Here is a 19226-nt window from a genome sequence, read left to right on the forward strand (position 1 = left end):
AGCCCCAGACTCATCACTGGAACCCACTGGCGGCTGCGTTTGGGGTGCTTTCTTGCTGGTGCCGGGGACCCCGAAGGGCGGACACGGGGGATCGGGTGTGGGGTTAATCCCGTCAGATCCAAGTCTTGGTCTTCGGTGCTTCTGAAGCTGCCACCTCAGGGAGGCCGTGGGACTGGTTGAAAGATGAGCAGGGCTGGGCACAGGGCCGGGAGTCGGGCCACCTCGACCCGATGATCCAAGTCCCCTACACGGTCCCTTGGGGCCAAGCACGGGACAGGGAGGAGGAAGCCTCTCCATTCCAGACCTCAGCTCAGGCCTCAAGGGGAAAAGGCCTGGGGAGGTGGGTGTTCTCCTGCTGGAAGATTCATGGGAGGACAGCCCCCTCCCCACACCAGGCCGAAGGGGTGCCTCGCTCCCCGGGGTCTCCGAGGCCGCAAAGGGGAAAAGTCAGTTCACAGCGAATGTGGGGCCTGTCATCCAAGGTCACGATTATCTGCCTCAGGGACAACTGCCTGCTGCAGAAAAGACAAATTCAATAGGGAAGAAATTTTAGCTCAAGATGAATTTTTATTAAAAATGTTACTTCAGTTGCCTTGATGGATCTGATACCTTGTCAAGTGCCTTTTGAAGCAGGTTTGGTTCTTTATGGCTCTTCTTCAGCTGAGGAGGTTGAGAAATGATCTTCACCAGACCCTCCAGGGGTGTGAGGGGTTCATCAACCACCTCTGGTTTTCAAAGCTGGTACCCCCACACTGCTGTTAGCCTGGGCCCCCACTATTGGTGAGTGCAAAGAAAACCCTCACGTTCCCTTTCTGTGGAATTCCAAATTTCTAAATGAATTAAATGCTGTGTCTCAAACAAAAAAAGAAAGAAAGAAAAAAGAAAAACAAACCTAGGAAATTTTAGGAAGAAATAATCTCAAAAAATGTGTATTTTGTGGCCTGATCTGTGATACTAGGCTGAGCAGGTGACCTCGGCACCAAGGACTCTGGGCAAGGTTGAGTCAGAGGGCCAGAGGGTCAGCATCAGGACCAGGACAGGGCCTCGATCCTGTTGGAGGAGATGAGGTGACATCTCGCGGACCTCCCTGGACCCTGCCCTGGGTGCTCAGTCACTCACTCTCTCCTCACACCTCCCAAGCAGAGAAGCACCATTTCTGTGGGTGAAATCCAATTCATTGATTGCACTTGTAAGCAATATTCCCTCTCTACCTAGAAAATTGACGACGGTCAAATATTACTTCTGGTAACTCTGGAGGCATCGTTAAGCCCTGCTTCAGAGGAGAAAGACCAGAGGGAGCGGAGAGCTTGCTCCAGGTCCTGGGGTTCCCGAGAAGGGCAAGACCCGTGGCACTTCAGGTGGCGGAGGAGGAAGCGGAGGAAGCCCTTCCTTTCTGCTCATGGCCGTATGGACCTATCTGCAGCGTCCTGTAGTCCAGACAGCACTAGGTGGATGCACGAAGGTCATCAGGTCCCCAGGGAGGACAGGTCGGCTGGGGTCAAGCACCTGCAAAGGCAGGACTGAGGTCGCATGGTGGCCAAGGACACACAGGAGCCAGGATTCCCGAAAAGAGAGTCCCGTGGGCCCCCTGAGGCCTGGCACAGGTCACCTTGGGATCCCAGGAGGCCGTCTGCCTCTGGGCACTGGGTTCTGACTGATGGTTGAGTGAGCCCCGTCAGCACCTTCCCCAAGAAACTTCTGCAGGTCAGGCAACAGCAGGACTCAGGTTCTTCCATCCGGTTCCATGAGCTGGTACCTTCCAGCCTCACCTCAGATCCGTTCAGTCAGTCCTCAAAAATAACCCTGTAATGAACTCAGCGCAGTGGTGCATGGCACAGGCCTGCAATCCCAGGGGCTCGGGAGGCTGAGGCAGGAGGATCGCCAGCTCGAAGCCAGCCTCAGCAACGTAGCAAGGCCCTGAGCAACTTAGCGAGACTCTGTCTCTAAACAAAAATGTCGAAAGGATTGGGGATGTGGCTCAGTGGTTACACCACGGCTTCAATCCCCGGTAAATTTTAAAAAATAACACTCCCTGCTCAACTCAGCTCCGGCTCCCTGACCCCCGAGGGGATCCCAGAGCCCATTTGTTGGTTTATAGTGATTTGAAATGTTCCTCAATTAAAACCAAAATGGACGAGGTGCTCTTTACTGAAACAAAAAGAATTACAATGGCACGTTCTGCTACCCTGATGAGGGAAGGGCCAATTCAGGCCGCAACACAGGCGACCCTGGAAACAGTGCACCAAGCGAAGGAAGCCAGCACAGGCCACGTGGCACAGGATTCCATTTACGTGAAGTGTCCAAAGCAGCCAGCTCCCCAGAGCCAAGAAGGCCGTGGTTACCTGTGGGGGCAGCTGGGAAGCGACTGGCCGGGGCATGGGGCCTCTTTTTGGTGCCACGGATATTCTGGATTTGGTGGTGGCGACTGCACAGCCTTGTGAGTGTTAAAAACCACTGAGCTGCACCCTTTCAAATGGTGAATGCTATGGTCTGTGACTATCTCAATAAATTCAAATGAAAGAAAATAATAGAGTCCTGACTGAAAAGGAGACCAAGAAAATACAGAAATGGGGTCTGCTCTGGGAAAGCCGGGGCTGCTCTGCTCTATTTTATTTTATTTATTTTGTTGCTTTTTTTTCCCTGCAGTGCTGGGGAGTGGAACCAGGGCCTCAGGTGTGCAGGGCCAGCCTCCTGGGCTGACCACACCGGGCCCCGTGTGCCCTCTCTCTGGATGAAGATGGGGCCTGATCTCCGGAGCCCCCAGAGCTCCCTCACGGCTGCGGGATTCCCTGGGGCCGGGAGGGAGACTCCTTCCCTCCTGAGGCCTCTCTGCTCCCCAGGGCTAGCCTGGAAAGCGGCCTGTGAAAACCCTTGCCCCAGACCCCCGCGAGGTAAGATGGACGGTGTCTGCTGAGCGCCATGAATCAGGCTCCTCGCAGAGGGAAGCGGACTCTTCGGTAAGAACCAGGGGTTGTCTTTCTCCCCAGCACTTCCCAGAAGAGCTTCTTATTAAAAGTTCTGTGTCCACCCCCTGACTCGGGCTGGTGGACTCTCCCTGTCCAGGGAGCGAGGGGCGAGCACGGTTGACCCTCAGGGCTCTCGTGGCCAGCCTGAGACACGCACGCCATCCTGACATCCTGTCGGGTTACAGCCTCCGCACTCACAGGAGTGGCCTCCGGCAGCCAAGGGTGACCCGAACTCCTGTCCACAGCGGATTGGGTGAGGACAGAGCACTGACCTGCTCAGGGCCAGTCAGAGTCAGGTCACTGACATGTGTTTGGAGACCATGCAGCCGCCATTTTTCAGCCATGTCCTCAGTCAGGAAGAAAGAAGGACGGAATGAAGCAAATGGCCAGAGGGGACATGAGGCTCCGAGGATAGGGGACAAAACAGAGGCCTGGTGTCCTGAAGGTTTCCCAGGTGTGGGTCTCCTGAGCCTGGGTGTCCCCTCCCGCTTCCTGGCTCCTTCAGACAGCCTGAGGGGGTTTGCTCTGCACCACCTACAGTTACCCTCCGAGTGACCAAAGGTCACCTCACCAAGACCCTGTCTTCTCCCCCTGAGGGAGAGCTTCCAAGGAGGCGTCCTAGGAAGAGCTGGCCCTGCAGGCGTGTCCAGCAACGTCCTCACCTGGGCAAGCAGGCAGGCCACGTGCCATCGAGGTACTTGACCTCCAGCAGCAGAGACCCGCCTGGAAGTTCAGGGGCCTGCCTTCTGCTTTCCTGGCAGGTGGTGTCCCCGGAATCACTCCAGCGACTCCCAAAGGAAGTCAGCTACTTCAGGGAGGAGAAGTGGATCATGGCAACCAGAAATGATCGCTGTCCCTGTGCCCCTTGGGAGGGGACCAAGCTAAGCCCTGAATGCCCAACTCAGCTTCCCTCTAGAGTCAGCAGGGGACGCGGATGGGTCTTTGTATGACAAAGACAGGTCCATGCATCTCTCAGGACTCTCAGTTCCAGTTGAAACGCCCCAATGCGGCACTTGGGGGATCCTTTATTTTTATGCTGGGTATTTGTGTCTTTTATAATAAAAATTATTTTTCATTTAGAAAACTTTAATCTACAGTTTGGAGTGTCTAAGTGGAAGGTATGGCCGAGGGCCACACAGTGCCTCCCGGCCTACCTCCTGCACGCTTGGTCTCCTGTGCGGATTCAGCCCTAGGCTCCGTGTTGGGGGGCTGCCAGAACAGCGGGTCCCATGGAAACAGTCACTTCACCACAGCGTGTCCCTGAAGCCACTTGTAAATGAGGACAGATCAGGGCAGACCGCGCTGCGTGTGCCGTGTGGATGCAGCCAGCACAGGCACACGCAGCCTCCACCGGCGTCGCGCTACTTGTCAGGTCCCTGTTTTTGCACAGGGGCCTCTTGCTGTGCACGCACCGTGCTGAGTGCAACCTTCTCGGGGTCTCGCACTTCACTCCCTGGTGTGCAGCAGCCGCGAGGAGTCAGGGGCACCGTGCCCCTGGGTGGACAGGAGGGGCGCCAGGCCTGCACTGCCAGCCCTTGCTGTCACCTCCCGCAGGCCTCAGGGAAACTCCCTGGTCTGGGAAAGGCAGACCCTGAGGGGCCTGGGACCGTCGAGCCCAGCAAGCTCATCCCCACTCCACGGAGAACCTGGCTCAAGACGGCCTGGCCTCAGGTTCTCCAGCCATGGCCTCCGCCCCGCCTGTCAGAGCTGACATCAACAGTCGGCCTGGTGCCCTGACTAGAAGGATGAGGCAAGACGGGTGGTGGCACAGTCATCCCAGCGGCTCGGGAGGCTGAGGCAGGAGGCTCTCCAGTCCAAAGCCAGCCTCAGCGACTCAGAGAGGCTCTAAGCCACTCAGCGAGACCCTGTCTCTAATAAAACACAAAAAGGGCTGGGGATGCGGCTCAATGGTTAGGCACTCCGGGTTCAATCCCTGGGCGAGGAGCCCAGGCCTGGAGAGGAGGCGGCCAGGGCCACTCTCGGGCAGAGCAGGAGCCGTGGCTGAGCCCTTCCTGAGGTACAGGGCCTGCCAACCCAGGCTGTCCCAGTGACCTTGGTGTGCCCGGCAGGGCAGACGGTCCTGCGCTTCACAACGCTCGGCGAGACTGGCCGCAGGGCCCGCGCTCGTTTCCTGGACTGAGAAAGAAAAGCACAGACACTTAAATGGCGATTCACAGGGCAGCGCGGGGCCGGCTTCCCAGCACTGCGGAGGGCACCAGGCGAGGCCGCCTGCGGCACCCGGGAGCTGGCTCCTTGAAGAGCGAACGCTGGACAGGGAGGACAGGAGACAGGAGGAGTGACAGCAAGAGGCCTCCCGCCACCCTCACCTGCAGTCCCGGCCACCGTCCCCCACAGCCTGAGAGCAACGGCCCACGCCACCGGGCGATGGCCAGGCCTCCGTGAGGCAGCGGCCAGCTGTTCGTGGCTCCACCCCGGGGCACAGCTCCCCTGAAGCAGGAGCCTCCCCTCGGCCTCAGGCCCTGCTTCAGGACACCTGGACTGCGACAGTCTCATCTGGGATCCTGGGAAAGACGTGAGTCAGACAGCGGTCACGCTTGCCAGGAGAAGAGAGCGGCAGGGCGTGCCCCAGAGGGGGAGGGCTTCGGCCTCCTTCCCGCTGCACCTTCAGGGACGAGATGACGCTGGGGATGCAGGGGACCCAGGAGCCCCGGGCTCCATGTGGCCTCCCTGGGAGGTTCATTCTAAAGACCTCGGGCGGAATGTGCTGGTGAGGTTTGGTGTTGAGGAGCAGGAAGGTGGGGGGTCTGCAGGGTCACACAGTTGTGGGACTTCTGTTGGCCCTGTCAGTTAACATGTGAGCCAAGGAAGGGGAGGCCTTATCTGGAGGCCAAGGACACCTGGGTACCTCTTGGTACCTGCAGACAGAGGTGGGGAGCACAGGAGGTATGTCCTTCTCACAGTGAAAACACAGCAGTAAGGAAAGGGCCGTCACCATGAGTGTCCAGCCCACTGCTGGGCCCCTCAGCACGGGCTCCCGATGGCACTGAGCTTCTGTTCGCCTGCCCTCACTGCACAGGCTTCGCCCTCTGTCTTGTGTCCTCATGGGAACAACATGGCTGCCACATCACCTGACATCACATCCTCTCAGAACCATGAAGATGATCAGAAAATATGAAATGGAGAACTGCTTCTCACGTGTCTCTTTAAATAAAGACCCCAGAAGCCACCTGTCCAAAGACTCCCCGGGCTGGGGGGACAGCTTAGAGGCAGAGCCCTTGCTCTGGGTTCAATCCCTAGCATTGCAAAGATAAAATAAAGCTTCCCAAATCATTGGCTGGACCTGACCACATGCCACACACCAGCCCCTGAGAAGGTGAGGACGCCACAGGCGGCTTAGACCCACCCAGTCCTCCCCGAGCGCTCCTTCCCACCCAGTCCCGGTGAACTCGGGGCTCGGCCCGGGGCGGGGGGTAGGGAGGAGCCTGACTCTCGGGGTCCAGTCCAGCACACCAGCACAACCAACCCGCGGAGAAGGACGGCAGGCCTGTGTCCCCGAGCGAGAGGGCCGGCCACCTGCAGAGGTCGGAGCCACTGAGAGGCGTGTCAGGACCTCCCACTGGAGGCCGCGCCTCTTCCCTGCTCCTCCCTCTGGCTGAGGCTGGTTCCCCTGGGACTCGCTCAGACGCCCTGGGCTCGAGACCCACCGCGGGAAGCCAGTCGCAGCAGCGTCCCTCCCGGGTCCTTTACCTTGCACTCAGTCACACCAAGAGGGTCACAGGGACCGTGTGGTTTATCCACGAGGAAACTGAAGCCCTGGGTCCACCCGTCTCCCGGAACAGGTGGCAGGGCTGGGACGTGAACAGGGCACCTCGCGCCAGGACTTTGAGTGACAGGTGACCCACTGTTCCCACTATGCCTGAACCTAGGAGCCCCTCGCGGGAGCCATAGGGGGACCCGTGGGCTATGGCAGCGCCCGCAGGCTGGGCCATGGTTGAGGCCGGGGGGTCGGGGGACGGGGTCTGTATAGCCCGGATTTCCAGAGCGCTGGCCAGCCTCCTCTCGGTCTCCACGGGTCCTCAGGATACGAGGACAGGTGCCCACACTGGCATCTGGGTCTTGTTTGTCCCTCCTGCTGCTGGAGGAGGGACACCTGGGGCCTCAGTCACCTAGCTCTGCTCCTGGTTCTGTGACACTAATTTGAGGACACAGGACCTTTGACGCTTCACCGTCACAAAGACTCCAGCTCCTTTGGATGGGCAGTGGCGGGTGGCGGGAGGAGCAGGGGCAGCGTGACCTCCTGGCCCCGCTCCCGTGACTCCGTGGTTCACCTCGGTGCGGAGCAGCCGTGGCCGCCGCCAAGCCCGAGTCCGGCTGGTTCTCCCGACGGTCGCTGAGCCGAGCAGAGCAGGTCTGAGTCTGGACCTGCTGTTCACCACCAGCAACTTGACCTGGAGCCTCCCTCGCCACGTGGTGTGCGGGTGGGTTTGTCACCGAGCGTCCATCAGGGCGACGGCTAGGGGGGAGACGGAGGGGACGAGGCGTCGTCACTGCAGCATCGTCACAGGCTTCCGGGAGACTGGAAAGGGCACATGTCACAGCAAGACCCAAGAGTGACGGACAGGAGTGGCCACATGGAGGCCGTCCCAGGGTGCGGGCAGGCGCCACCCTGCAGAGAGGGACTCAGGCCCCAGGACTCCCGCAGTGGGTCCAGGCCTGGGTCATTCCTCGGGGGCCGTGACTTTCAGAGACGCCATCAGGACCCTCGGAGGAGGACAACTGACCACTGACAGAGACGGTGGCCTGTCCTCAGGGCAGGGAGGGAAGAGGCCAGCAGCCAGCTCTTCCCAGAAAGAGGTTTTTTTTCCCAGGGAAAACCGCAGCCGGGAGGACAGAACCTGAGGACACAGGCACATCTGGGTCCCCGACAAGGAAGACGTGACTGAGGGTCTCGGTGCCCAGAAGCCACGTCCTGCCTGCTGGGCAGGGAGCGGCGCCAGGCGGCAGGGCGGCCCTGGAACCATGGCCGCGCCTCGGCCCGGGCTCATCCACAGCTGTCCCCGTGTCACTGACTCCGCCCTGGCTCACCTTAGGTGGCTGGGGCTTCTTTACTCCAAGTGCCACTCGGACTACTTAGGAAATCGCCCTCCGTCCCACACCAGCAGCTGGGACGGGAAAGTTCCTCGTTCCCCACGAGGAATTTCTGTCATTTCCCCACGCTGCAGGGACATCGGCTGGCCACAAAGTCACCTGCAGGGAGGAACAGGAGTGTCCCCGGGTCCCCAGGGACCCCGTGGAATCTGAGCTTCCTGTGCAGCCAAGGCTCTGAGCCCAGCAGGTGCCTCAGGCTGGGTCTGCAGACCAGCGGCTGCTCCAGCCCTGCCTCAGGTCCCGCCCCACACAGGACCCTCCTCCACAGGGTCACCGTGGTCTCTGCTCACCTTGGCCACGCTGGCCTCCCCGCTGGCTTGGACTGACCAGGCCCCCTGCCACCTGGGGACCCTGGCAGGAACTGCCCCACCTGGTCCTCCACCCATGACCTCAGTCACCCAGTCCCCTGTCAGGTCTGGGGAGCAGCACCTCCCTGGGGTTCTTCTGCATCTCTCATCACTCCCACTCCCTGGCCCCAGGCTGCGTCGGGTCCCCAGAGCCCCTCCCACGTCGCCATGGTGCCCTCCCAGCAAGGACCACCACAGGTACACACACCTGGCACATCGTGTGCAGACACGTCCTCGTCACCCAAGGACGACTCGTACAGAGGAAAAGGCCTTTGAGCCACACAGGGTGGCACACATCTCTAATCCCAGCCACTCAGGAGGCTGAGGCAGGAGGATCACAAGTTCAAGGCCAGCCTCAACAACTTAGTGAGACCCTGTCTCAAAATTCAAAATAAAAACTAAAAAGTGCTAGTTCCATGGTAGAGCACCTGGGTTCAATCCCAAGTACTGCCGAGAGAGGGGCGGGGGGAGAAAAGCCCCCAGAGGAAAGTCCAATAGTGCTGGGAACTGAAGTTTCAAACTTGCTTTGTGATTCACTCAGCAAACATTTCCAGGAGGCTCACGAAGCCTGGGCCCTGCGCTCAGGGCCTCCCTGTATTATCACTTCCTCCTCCAAAGAGGCTACCACCGTCCCATCACTGCAGACGAGGACGCCGAGCACGGAGAGGTCGCACACGCGGCCACAGGCACCGTCAGCACTGGGTGGTGGGCGTCTGCTCAGGTCCCTGCCGTCACCCTCCGCTCTTGCCACCTCCCTGGGAGAGGGCTGGACAAGGACTCCAGGTAGAAGAGTAAAACAGAACGTGACGAAATCACTCTGGTGGCCCGTCCAGCGGCCCTAAGTTCCCCGTGGTCACTGTGCCTCTGTTCTTAGGTGACTAAAGGTGCATCACATGCTGACCTTTCCCAAGATTCTTCTGATAACGTCAGGACCACAGTCACCCTCCCTCCCTCCAGGTCTGGGTTTCGCAGCCTGATCAAGAGCAGTTTTCCAAAGGCCCCAGGCCTCAGCCTCCTGGGCCGCCTGCGGCTGAGCCTCAGGTCTCCGGGTTGCTTCCTCTCGTTCCTGCTGGTTCTCTCCTTCCCCTCTTCTTCTGGGTTAATGGTCCCAGTCTGCCAGGTCCAGGGCCCTCCGCCCACATCTGCTGTGAATCCGCCTGTGGAGTGCGGGGGGCCGGCTCTGAAGGCCAGTGGAGAGCGGCTCAGGCGCCCTGCCAGCTGGGGCTAAGCCCTCAGCCTGGAATCAGCCACACTGGTGCTGTTCACACCAAGACATCGAAGGCTACTGCAGATCGAGCCTGGGTTTGTGTGTTTGTTTCCTAAAGACCTGATTTGCCACCACACCTCTGCAGCCACCCCCCACCATGCTTAGCCCTCTCTTTGGGCAAAAGACAGCTGACTCCTTCCCTCCTGCGGGCACCTGAGTCTCAGGAGGTGACAGATCCCACAGAGTATGACGGGGATCACACCTGTCCCAGGTCTCTGTGACCAGCGCCTCTTTGACCGATTCCCACCACTTCATGATCAGACTCAGAGACGGGCCTGGCACCTTGTGGGCCCTGGACAAATATCTCCTGCGTCCATGACAGACGTTTAGACCGGGTCGGGGCCGCCAACGTCCCAGCCTTGGAGTGAAAACCATTTCCCAAGCTTCAGACAATCAAGAGAGTTTGCATTTTAATTGGTTCATCAAGGCGTTTTTCCGTCTGAGATGTTGATTTGGTTCCTATTTTAGTCTCTGTCCACGTGGGAAGCCGATCCCAAGGTGCCCGGGTGGGACAGCAGCTGGTGGCATGGCCTTCACGGCCAGGTGCCTCTGTCTCTATTGCAGCCCAAGCAGAAAGGGTCCTGGCCGCCCTTCAGGTGGCAGGAGGGTCCTTTCCTCCCACGGTGGCAGGGGTCCTGGGGGTGTGCTCCCCCCACCCTCCCGCAGGGAAATACAGCATCCGTCTTCACACGCCGCCAGGGCCCGTGCCCTCCAGACGCAGCGGAAGGACAGAGACCTTCTGGAGAGCCTCTCACTTGAGGAAGCAGCCCCTGGGCGTATGGAGCTCTGGGCCCCCAGGGGTCAGGGCTGCACCCAGACCAACCGCACTGACCACCCGCGGCTCACCAGCACGGCCTGGCCTGGGGCCTCCATGCTCACTGTGAGGCAAGGGGGGGGGCTCCCTGGTGGAGACGGGACAGCCAGGTGGTGTCCTAGGAAAGGGCCATCGCTGTTTCCAAGACCACGCTCTGCACCCACACCAGCCCAGGTGAGGGCCCAGGGCACCCCTCCCGACGTGTCAGCCCCCAGGTCGTGACCCTTCCGGCTGCAAAGCTTCCTTCCTAACGCAGGTGGACCCCAGGTTCAGAGCTCCCCTGGTCGGGCAGCCCTGGTCGCTCTCTCTATGTGGCTCACTGGGTTGGTCCTTGGCATCGATACCTGAGATGAGCCGTGTTTATTTGTGGCCAACGAATGGGTGTGTGACTCCCCTAAGCCTCGGTTTTCTTGTCTTTTAAAGGTTATTATTGGAAATGGGTGAAAAACATAGACGAAAGTTCCTGCCCACTGGGACAGGCCAGAGGGTGGGACGGGCCAGAGGATGGGAGGGGCCAGAGGGTGGGACGGGCCAGAGGATGGGAGGGGCCAGAGGGTGGGACGGGCCAGAGGATGGGAGGGGCCAGATGCTGGGAGGGGCCAGAGGATGGGAGGGGCCAGAGGATGGGCGGGGCCAGAGGATGGGACTGGCCAGAGGCTGGGACGGGCCAGAGGCTGCCCCTGCTCCCAGGCTCCCTCCCTCCCTCCTCCCTCCACGCTGCCCTTCTCCTGCAGGGCAGAGAGGAAAGTGCTCTTCAAATCTGTCATTAGCCGGGAAAAACATTGATTCCGTGTGGCACCCAGGCAGCAGCGGCAGCAGAACTGTCACAGGACAGTCCCGGGCGCGTCCCGGGCCTCACTACCTGTTTCCTGTCTGGCTTGTTTTATTTTATTTTCCCCAGCTTATCATTGTGGAAAATGTCAAAGCTACAGGGAGATTTGGAGAGCAGCACAGTGAGCCCCACAGCACACGTTCCCTTTACCTCTGCCTCCGCGCAGACGCCGCCGCGCTTGCTCGGGTCTCTCTGTGTTATTTATAAGGCGTGTGTGTGCTGGTCCCTTTTTTGGCGAAACCATTTGAGAATATGGCACAAACAACCTGATAGAGTCGTGTGTCACCGAGTGACAGAAATACATCCTGGGGAACATCGTGAGCGGATTTCACGGTGCCCGCGTCCTCTAAGGTGTCCTGGGTGGTAGGGCCTACCGCTCCTCGGTGAGAACCTGCCCGGCGCGTTCTGGGCCACAAGACCCCACGCGACTGTCACGCAGTGGTATTCATACATCTAAACATATAAAAAGTGAAGTAAAAATACCAAGCAACGGGAATCCTCCGGCTGCATTATGGTCTCCCGGGACCACCACCACGCATGTGGCTCTTCATATTCACCCGAACGTCATTATGCAGCGCATGACTGCATCTCACACCGGAGTATGTCCGTGTGCTCGTCCTCACAGAACAATTTGCTACTCAGTCTCCAAACCATCTTAACCTCAAGATGCTTAACGTCCAGATTCAGAGTCTTTCCCTCAATCCTGGAATCCTGTGGTTGACTGGTCACGTGATGACTGGTCACGCCCTTCAGTGGTCACCATCAACTCCTGGAACTATGCCCCCTCCTCATTTGTCTTTCATGATATTGACGTGGTCCTCAGACTCCATCACGTGCCCGAAAGTTAGGAAGTGCTCCCGGGTGACGGGCACCAGTTAGGGAATATGCTGGAAGAAAGGGGCTCACACTGGCCAAATTTAGGATGTTTGAACCTGAAGAAATCATAGTAGCAGAGCAAAAGAGAACCCAGAGTCCATAACCATACTGAAGTATGACCGGGAGGGAGGCTGCGGGGCGGAGGCTGCCACCAAGCTCACGCAGCCTGACCGCGATGGAAAATCACACTTGCAGCCTTGAATGCAGTGCTTGGTGTGGACCATCAGAGGAAGCCAAAGGCCCTGGGGGAAGATTTGGGGAAATAGGGTAGCCACAGGGTCCCAAAGTGTCACCGCAGCCTACGCTACTTGGCAATTTCAAAAGGGAAAAGTGTCCTTAACTACAGAAGAACAGCACCCTACCAAGGGCCCCAACCTCACATCCCAGGGACGTGGTGACAGATGAGCCTCCCTCGGCTCTGAGCCAGCCTGAGCCTCCTGCTGACAGCGTTCGGCCTGAATCCAACCAGGGAAGCACTCAGACTCCTTGAGACTGTGCGACATCCTCTAGGCCAGTGGGCCTGGCTCCCGGTCACCCGACCTGAGAGGGGCACAGACACTGTTTGCATACCCTGTGATGGGTGCCAGGCCCCGTGCAGGTTCTGGAGATGCAGAGATGGAACCTTTGCCTTCAGGGTTGGAGATGGCCTCAGGAGTCCCTGTCGCTGGGGTCTCAGCACATGGACAATTTACAAAATGACAGCAACTTTTCTACTAACAAAGAAATAAAAATCCACGTATCCGATGTTTTCTTCTCCTGATCAAAGCAGGTAGGTCCGTTTCCAAAACAATCCTGTCCCCGGAGACTGCGCTCAGGAGCCATCCCTGGGCTCTTGATGGTCCACCGAGCTGGAAGTCCGCGGTGATTGGGACTATGACCGCCACAGCTGCCAACAGGGCTCATGGCTGCAGCCACTTCAAGGGTCTCCCCAGAAGCCTCAGGAAGCACTGGGTGAAACAGGAGCTTTTATCTGGGCCTGAGCATGTCCCCAGCACTGCTGCTGTTGCGAAGGCCAACCTGGCCTCAAAGGGGAGCCACGGGCTTCAGATCCTGCCTGGGAGCAGCAGAGGGCCAGGTCTGTCCCAGCCATCACACCACCTCCTCTAAGCGCGGGTCTTGACAGGCTCCCAGCCAGCTCAGCAGCCTGACCAGCAAGGACGAGGCTCCGTTCTTCACCCGCATGTTACAGGAGGGCCGGGGCGCAGGCACCATGCAGTCACTGGGCCTGCTGAAAAGAGCAAATGAAGCAGGTGAAGACCCCGGGGGGAGCTCCTGTCCACAGAGGGGCCAAGAAGCAAGTGACAGCCCAGGACAGCAAGGGCCACAGCCGCCATCGGGCTGCCTCCGTCCCCAGTCCTCATCAGCGTGCCCGCAGCGGCTCCTCACTGACCCTGCAGCCTCAGCCTGTGTGGCTGCAGTGACCTCCTGCAAGCAGCCCTGAGTGGCAGGCAAGAGCTGGCAGAGGCAGACCCCCACCCTCCTGCACGTCCCTGGGGACCTGTTCCGCCCACAGCGGTCCCCTGGGTCTTTTCCTTCCTGGCCCACTTCCCTGCTCTCCTGCCAGAGCCTCTCGCGGTTTATTAACTCAGATTGACTATCAACCACACCCAGGCTCAGGGCGGGCTTCTGGAAGAATCTAACCCAAGGCCACGTAAGAACATACAGTACACAGATGGCGGGAAGGCCTCTGGAGGGGACGGGGTGGGGGCTGGGCTGGGGGTGGGCGGCTGTGACTGTCAGGGACGGCCAGCACAGCCTCGCCCAGAGGCGGGCACTGGAGCGAGTGTCCAGGTGAGCAGCTGTGGCCGTGGATGCTGGGAAAGGACCAGCCAGGAGGCAGCGGAGAAGGTGTCGAGACCCGGAGATGGGGAGCAGCTGGCCTGCCCTGGGAAGAGCAGGAGACCAGAGGATCAGAGCCGAGGAGAGGAGCAGGAGAGAGTCGCGGGCAGGAGGAGCAAAGCCAGGCTGTGGCTTCTCACAGCTCCAGGTGGGAGACATCTGGGCTGGGGCTGGGGTAGCTGCTGGGGCCTCCTCTGGGAGAAGCTGCTGGGGTGTCATTTGACAGGTAGCTCTGGCCCCACAGAGGACAGGCTGCAGGGGAGGGCAGAGCGGGAGCCCCAAGGGCCTGGCAGCGGGTCACAGTGGAGGGCAGTAGAGGAGGTCGCTCCCCAGGCAGCTGGGCACAGACGGGAAACAGAGGAGGGGCTGGGGTCCCAGTGCCCAGTCGAAGGCACTTCCTCTCATGACCTCACTTCCTCCCCGTAGGCCCCACCTCCCAAAGGTTCCACTTCCTCCCGATAGCAGCAGAGACTGGGGACCAAGCCTTCAGGCCCTCAGGGGACATTCGGGATCCAGCAGTGTGTGTGTGTGCTGGGTTCTGTGGTGTCCTGGGAATGTAGGAATTTAAAGACAGAAAGATGCAGGCTAGCTTGTTTCTTAATACAGGCCATCCCTGCAGCTGGAGAAAGGGGGCAGATGTCAGGGGAGGAGCAGAGAAGAGCGTCCCTGATCACCTGTGTCCCACCTGACCCCATTCACACAAACGTACACAGGCGTCCCTGCCAAAAAATGCTGAAACCTGAGAAGCCACCTGGCCTCAGGGAGTGAGGATTCGTCACCGGCCCCAGACCGCGGGAGAGTCTTGACTGGGAAGGGAATCTGAGGGGTCTCAGAAGATAAATGAAATTTGACAAGCCAAGATGGCAGCGAGACAGAAAGATGGGGAGGATTCCGGGCAAAGGAAAGTGTGAACAGGTAAGGCAGGTGGGCGGGCAGGTGTTTTCCCACGCCACAGATGCATCGAGGGCCTGCGTGGGCACCACGTTCTCTATGCGGCCCGAAGAGTCCAGACTCGCCCTCCCCCGTGAGGGGTGGCACTCGTGAAAAGGACTGGATCTTACTCCTGTGAGCCGGTGGCAGAGGTACAGGGATTTCGCAGATGTGATTAAGGTCCCGGAACAGTTGTGATCAAAAGGGAGATGAACCCCGGAGGACCCGATCTGATCAGGCACGCCCTTTACCAGAGTCCAGGGTTTCCCTGAAGGGAGAGGGCTGCAGCCAGAGAGATGCTCACCCACGGCCCTTGAGGAATCACGCCACCACCAAAACCAGGGAAGAGAGACTACGGTTCAGACAGGAGGCCTCCCCCAAAGCTGTGTGCGAGACAATACAAGAAGCTTTGGATTGATCCACTGATGTGGATTAGCTGGGTGGTAACTGCAGGCAGGCAGGGTGTGGCCGCAGGAGGTGGGTGACGGGGTGTTGGTGCCTGTTGGTGCCTGTGGGGTTACGTTTGCCCTTGGTGAGCAGAGTGCCTCTCTGCTTCCTTCTGGCCCCATCCTGAGCTGCTTTCCACAGCCACACCCTCCGGCCATGACGTTAGGCCTAACCTTGGCCCAGAGTTACAGAGTTGGTGGTCTATGGACGGAGACCTCTGAAACCAAGAGTCAAATAAACTTTTCCAACCCTCATGGTTCTTGTCAGGTCTTTAGGTCACAGTGGCAAAAAAGCTGACTGCGAGAGACTTTGCCGCCTGTCACACACCACTAAAACTGGGGAGACAGGTTGGCAAGGAACATTGCAAGGAAATGCTTCTGTTAAAAAAAAAAAAAAGAAAAAAGCCTCCAGAATTGCTGTTACCTGAGGGTTCTGCAGCCACGAGGAAGGAGCCCTTCCAACAATCATGTGAGACCCTCGTCCAGGACCTCGCTAAGCAGGGCCCTGACTTCTGACCTCTAGAAACCAGGAGCACGTAAGAGCACGTGGCTTCAAGCTGCCACACTCAGGTGATTTACCACGTGGCAGTAGGAAACTAAAGCAGCCGACCATGTGGCAGGCCCCATCTGGGACTCTGGAGAAACCCCACGGGGCAGCCAGGCCTGCCCGAAGCTCCTGGGGCTCACCCCCGGCGGGGGAGACAGTGCACATTCAGTGAAATCAGGAACCAAGCCAGCTACGAAATGCTGTCGCCAGGATACACGGAGATTTGAAAGGTAACCAGGATGGGGCTGCGTTGGGAGGGGCAGCCGTCAGAGGAGGCTGAACTGAGGGGACAGCTTTTAAGCAGAGACCCCAAGGGTGATAAGGAACTGGCCCTGTGAAGACCTGAAGGAAGAACAAGCCCAACAGAGGGAACAGCACAGGCAAAGGCCTGCAGGCTCGAGGTCCTGGTCTCTGAGGGGGCCGGGAAGGGAGTCCCTCCTCACCCCCAAACCTCTGGGTGCCAGCTGGCACAGACTCGTGCTCCCAATTGACTCCTGCCCTTGTCCCACACTGACCTGGCTCTACAGCAGATGCAAATGCCACCCTCATGCCCAGGATTCTCTGTAGAGCCCTGGCCATCTGTGGGGCGAGTTGACCCACAGCCGGAACCAGGTGCCTAGAGAGCCAGAGTGTGGCCCCCAAGGGGCCCGCACAGCAGCAGGGATGTCTGTTTTCTTTTCAAACACTTTTTAAATATGTGGATTCCTTTTGACGGTTGTCTGCTATTTTGGCAAGGAACGCTGATTTTCCATTAGCATAATGACATAAGGTTACTTTTAAAAATAAGCTTTTGGGGGCGTAACTTGCACGCAACAAAAGTCGGCGATTCTAAGTTGACATTTTGATGAGTTTTGACACGCGTATGCAGTCGTGGAACCACCATGACCATGGCGAGCCAGAACAGTCCACCAGCCTCCTTCCGCTGGGCAGTCAGCCAGCCTCTACCCCGCCTACCCCCACCCCCGCCAGCAGCCGCCACGCCTTCACTGCGGTTTTGAGTTTTCTAGAACTGCGTGTGGATGGAGCCCCACCTGGGTCTGTCTTCCCCCGTCACATGGTGCTTCGCGGTCCCTCCCCGTGGCTTGGTCAGTAGAGCCTCACCTCTGTGTGTCCTTGAGCAGCGTGGGCTCCACTCTGTGTCCATACGCTTATTCGTTTACGCACCTGTCCACCCGTCCCTGCAATCTCGCGGCTTTTGAAGCCGAGGCTGGTGGGAATAACACCCTGAAGTGTGGATGTGCGTTTTTAATTTTCCAGACACATACTGACGACTGAGATCATGAGGTCAAACAGTGCGGTAGGTTCATCAGAAACAGCGAGGCGGCGAAAAGCGGCAGAAACACCTCCGGCAACGTAGGGATGTCCCCTGAGCTCCTGATCTCTGGGATCCCTGAGTTTGTCGGCCTTTCTTGATTCTCTGGGTCCCACAGGAGCCCCACAGCGCGGCTGACATCTGGAGTTCAGCCTGTGAGACTCTGAGGACAGCAACAGCCACTCCATGTCAGACTTCTGCCTTAGAAAACTGAGGTGGTAGATGGTCACTGTTTTAAGTTGTTACTTGCCTGGCAACTTGTTGCACAGCAACACAAACATAATACACTGTCTCTTTATTCAAAGGAAAAAAAAACCCACAAGAGTCCGATTAAGAGATCCCTAAGTTTCAAGAAAAATAAAAGTCTTCACTCCTTAGAGGAACTGGAGAATTAACCATCAATTTCTTTGCTAGCAAAATCCACCTCGGCTGGAAAATCCAGGCACCCTGCTTCCCTCACACACACGCCCACGGGCCTCTGCAGGCCTTTGAACTCACCACTCTGGTTTCCAGTTTCTGGAAACGTCTAAGTGCTCCTTGTCACAGCGCCCTGGGGTGGGACAAGGACTCCCAGGGCCCCGCATGCCTGGGGCAGGGTCCTGCTCACTTGGAGGTGATGTCATCCCTGCAAGAGCCAAGTCTCTATTTGGGGGTGTTTTCTTCCGCTCTTTGTGTCATTTCTTTGTTTTCCTTCTAAGCCCCAGGAACCAGTCCAGGCGAGGTTTGCCTCCACAGCGTGTTAACACCAACAGCCGCGCTGCTACCAGAGGCGCTGCTCCCTAATTGCACGGCTGCTATTGAAACACTCCAGCGCGAGACAAAACCCCTCATTTGGGAGGAAAATTAATTGTACACAAACAAGAACACATTTCATCCTGAATTAAATTCTTCAATGCTCCCTTGGCAGAGAAGTCTCTGGCTGTTTCTTTTCTGTTTGGGATCAAGTCTCTCTGCTTCCCTGGGAGACTTTTTGGCAAGTGGACCGAGCTTACGGGTCCCCCAGGGTTGTGCGGGTCACCTCCCTTCATTGCTCCTTCTCTTGCCCATCGAAGCTGCCATTGCTCCAGCCCACCTTGAGCCATGACCCTCCCAGCCCAGCCCGTCCTTCCCACGCAGCCCCCTCCCCTCGGCCTCTGCGGAGTGGAATGGTCCCCAGTCCACGACACGCTGCCCCTGCAGGACGCCCCAAGGTACAGGAAAGATTAACCATGATGAATCGCAGCCAGCGGAAGACGCGAGGCGGGGAGAGAGCTTGCGCCAGCCGCAACTCCGAGATTTATTGCTGAGCGCCACGGATAACGGGACCATCCATCTTCCCCGGACTGGAAAGGGCCCCACAGCGAGCTTGAAAAGCAGTGAGGAAAGGGCTGCCTCCCTGTTGGGAGCTGGCTGTGATCTCCTGCCCCGCGGCCAGTCCCAGCAGCCCGGGGATGGCACACAGCAGGCGCCCCTGGCCAGCCACCTGTGGGGACCAGGTTGTCTCTGACCCCAAACTCACTAACTCACCTATGGAAGCGGAGGAGGGTCTCGGGTGTGACCGCCAACACCAGTGACTGCATTGGGGTTCAGGCGGTTTGAGTCTCCAGCTTCCGGGAACAGATCTCCTGGTCTTGGCCGTCCCAGCTGCAGCACGCATGTCAGTCAGGGTCCCAACGAGAACCAGGCTACGACCCCCTGGATAAACTGAGGATTGTGTCATAAAGAAGCGGCTGGCCAAGCTGAGGGACAACCTCAGGGCAGTGTGGGATTCGGCGAGGATGTCGCTGGCCTGGCAGCCTGTGGTGGAAGGTGGCAAGGGTCCAGGGACAGACAAGGCCTCCCTCCGAGGTCCCCTGCTGGCTCTCCCGTGGACCAAGCATGACTAGAAACCAGAGGACCACAGGCCAGTGTCATCCCTTGGGCATGATGGACAAGACCTCACTGCAGGACGGTCACTGGCCA

The 19226-nt window shown here is 58.6% G+C and overlaps 1 long non-coding RNA gene across 1 annotated transcript; it reads right to left on the reverse strand.

Moving 5' to 3' along the window:
* Window positions 1-608: 608 nt before the first annotated feature.
* On the reverse strand, window positions 609-17474 carry LOC124971967 (uncharacterized). Its single transcript, XR_007106408.1, has 3 exons — window positions 17075-17474; window positions 11486-13436; window positions 609-5102 (listed from the first exon to the last, which is right to left on the reverse strand). It is a non-coding gene; the product is annotated as an uncharacterized LOC124971967 (long non-coding RNA).
* Between the last annotated feature and the right edge of the window lie 1752 nt (window positions 17475-19226).

Source organism: Sciurus carolinensis, chromosome 2 (assembly GCF_902686445.1).
Source record: "Sciurus carolinensis chromosome 2, mSciCar1.2, whole genome shotgun sequence".
In the NCBI taxonomy this organism is placed as follows: Eukaryota; Metazoa; Chordata; class Mammalia; order Rodentia; family Sciuridae; genus Sciurus; species Sciurus carolinensis.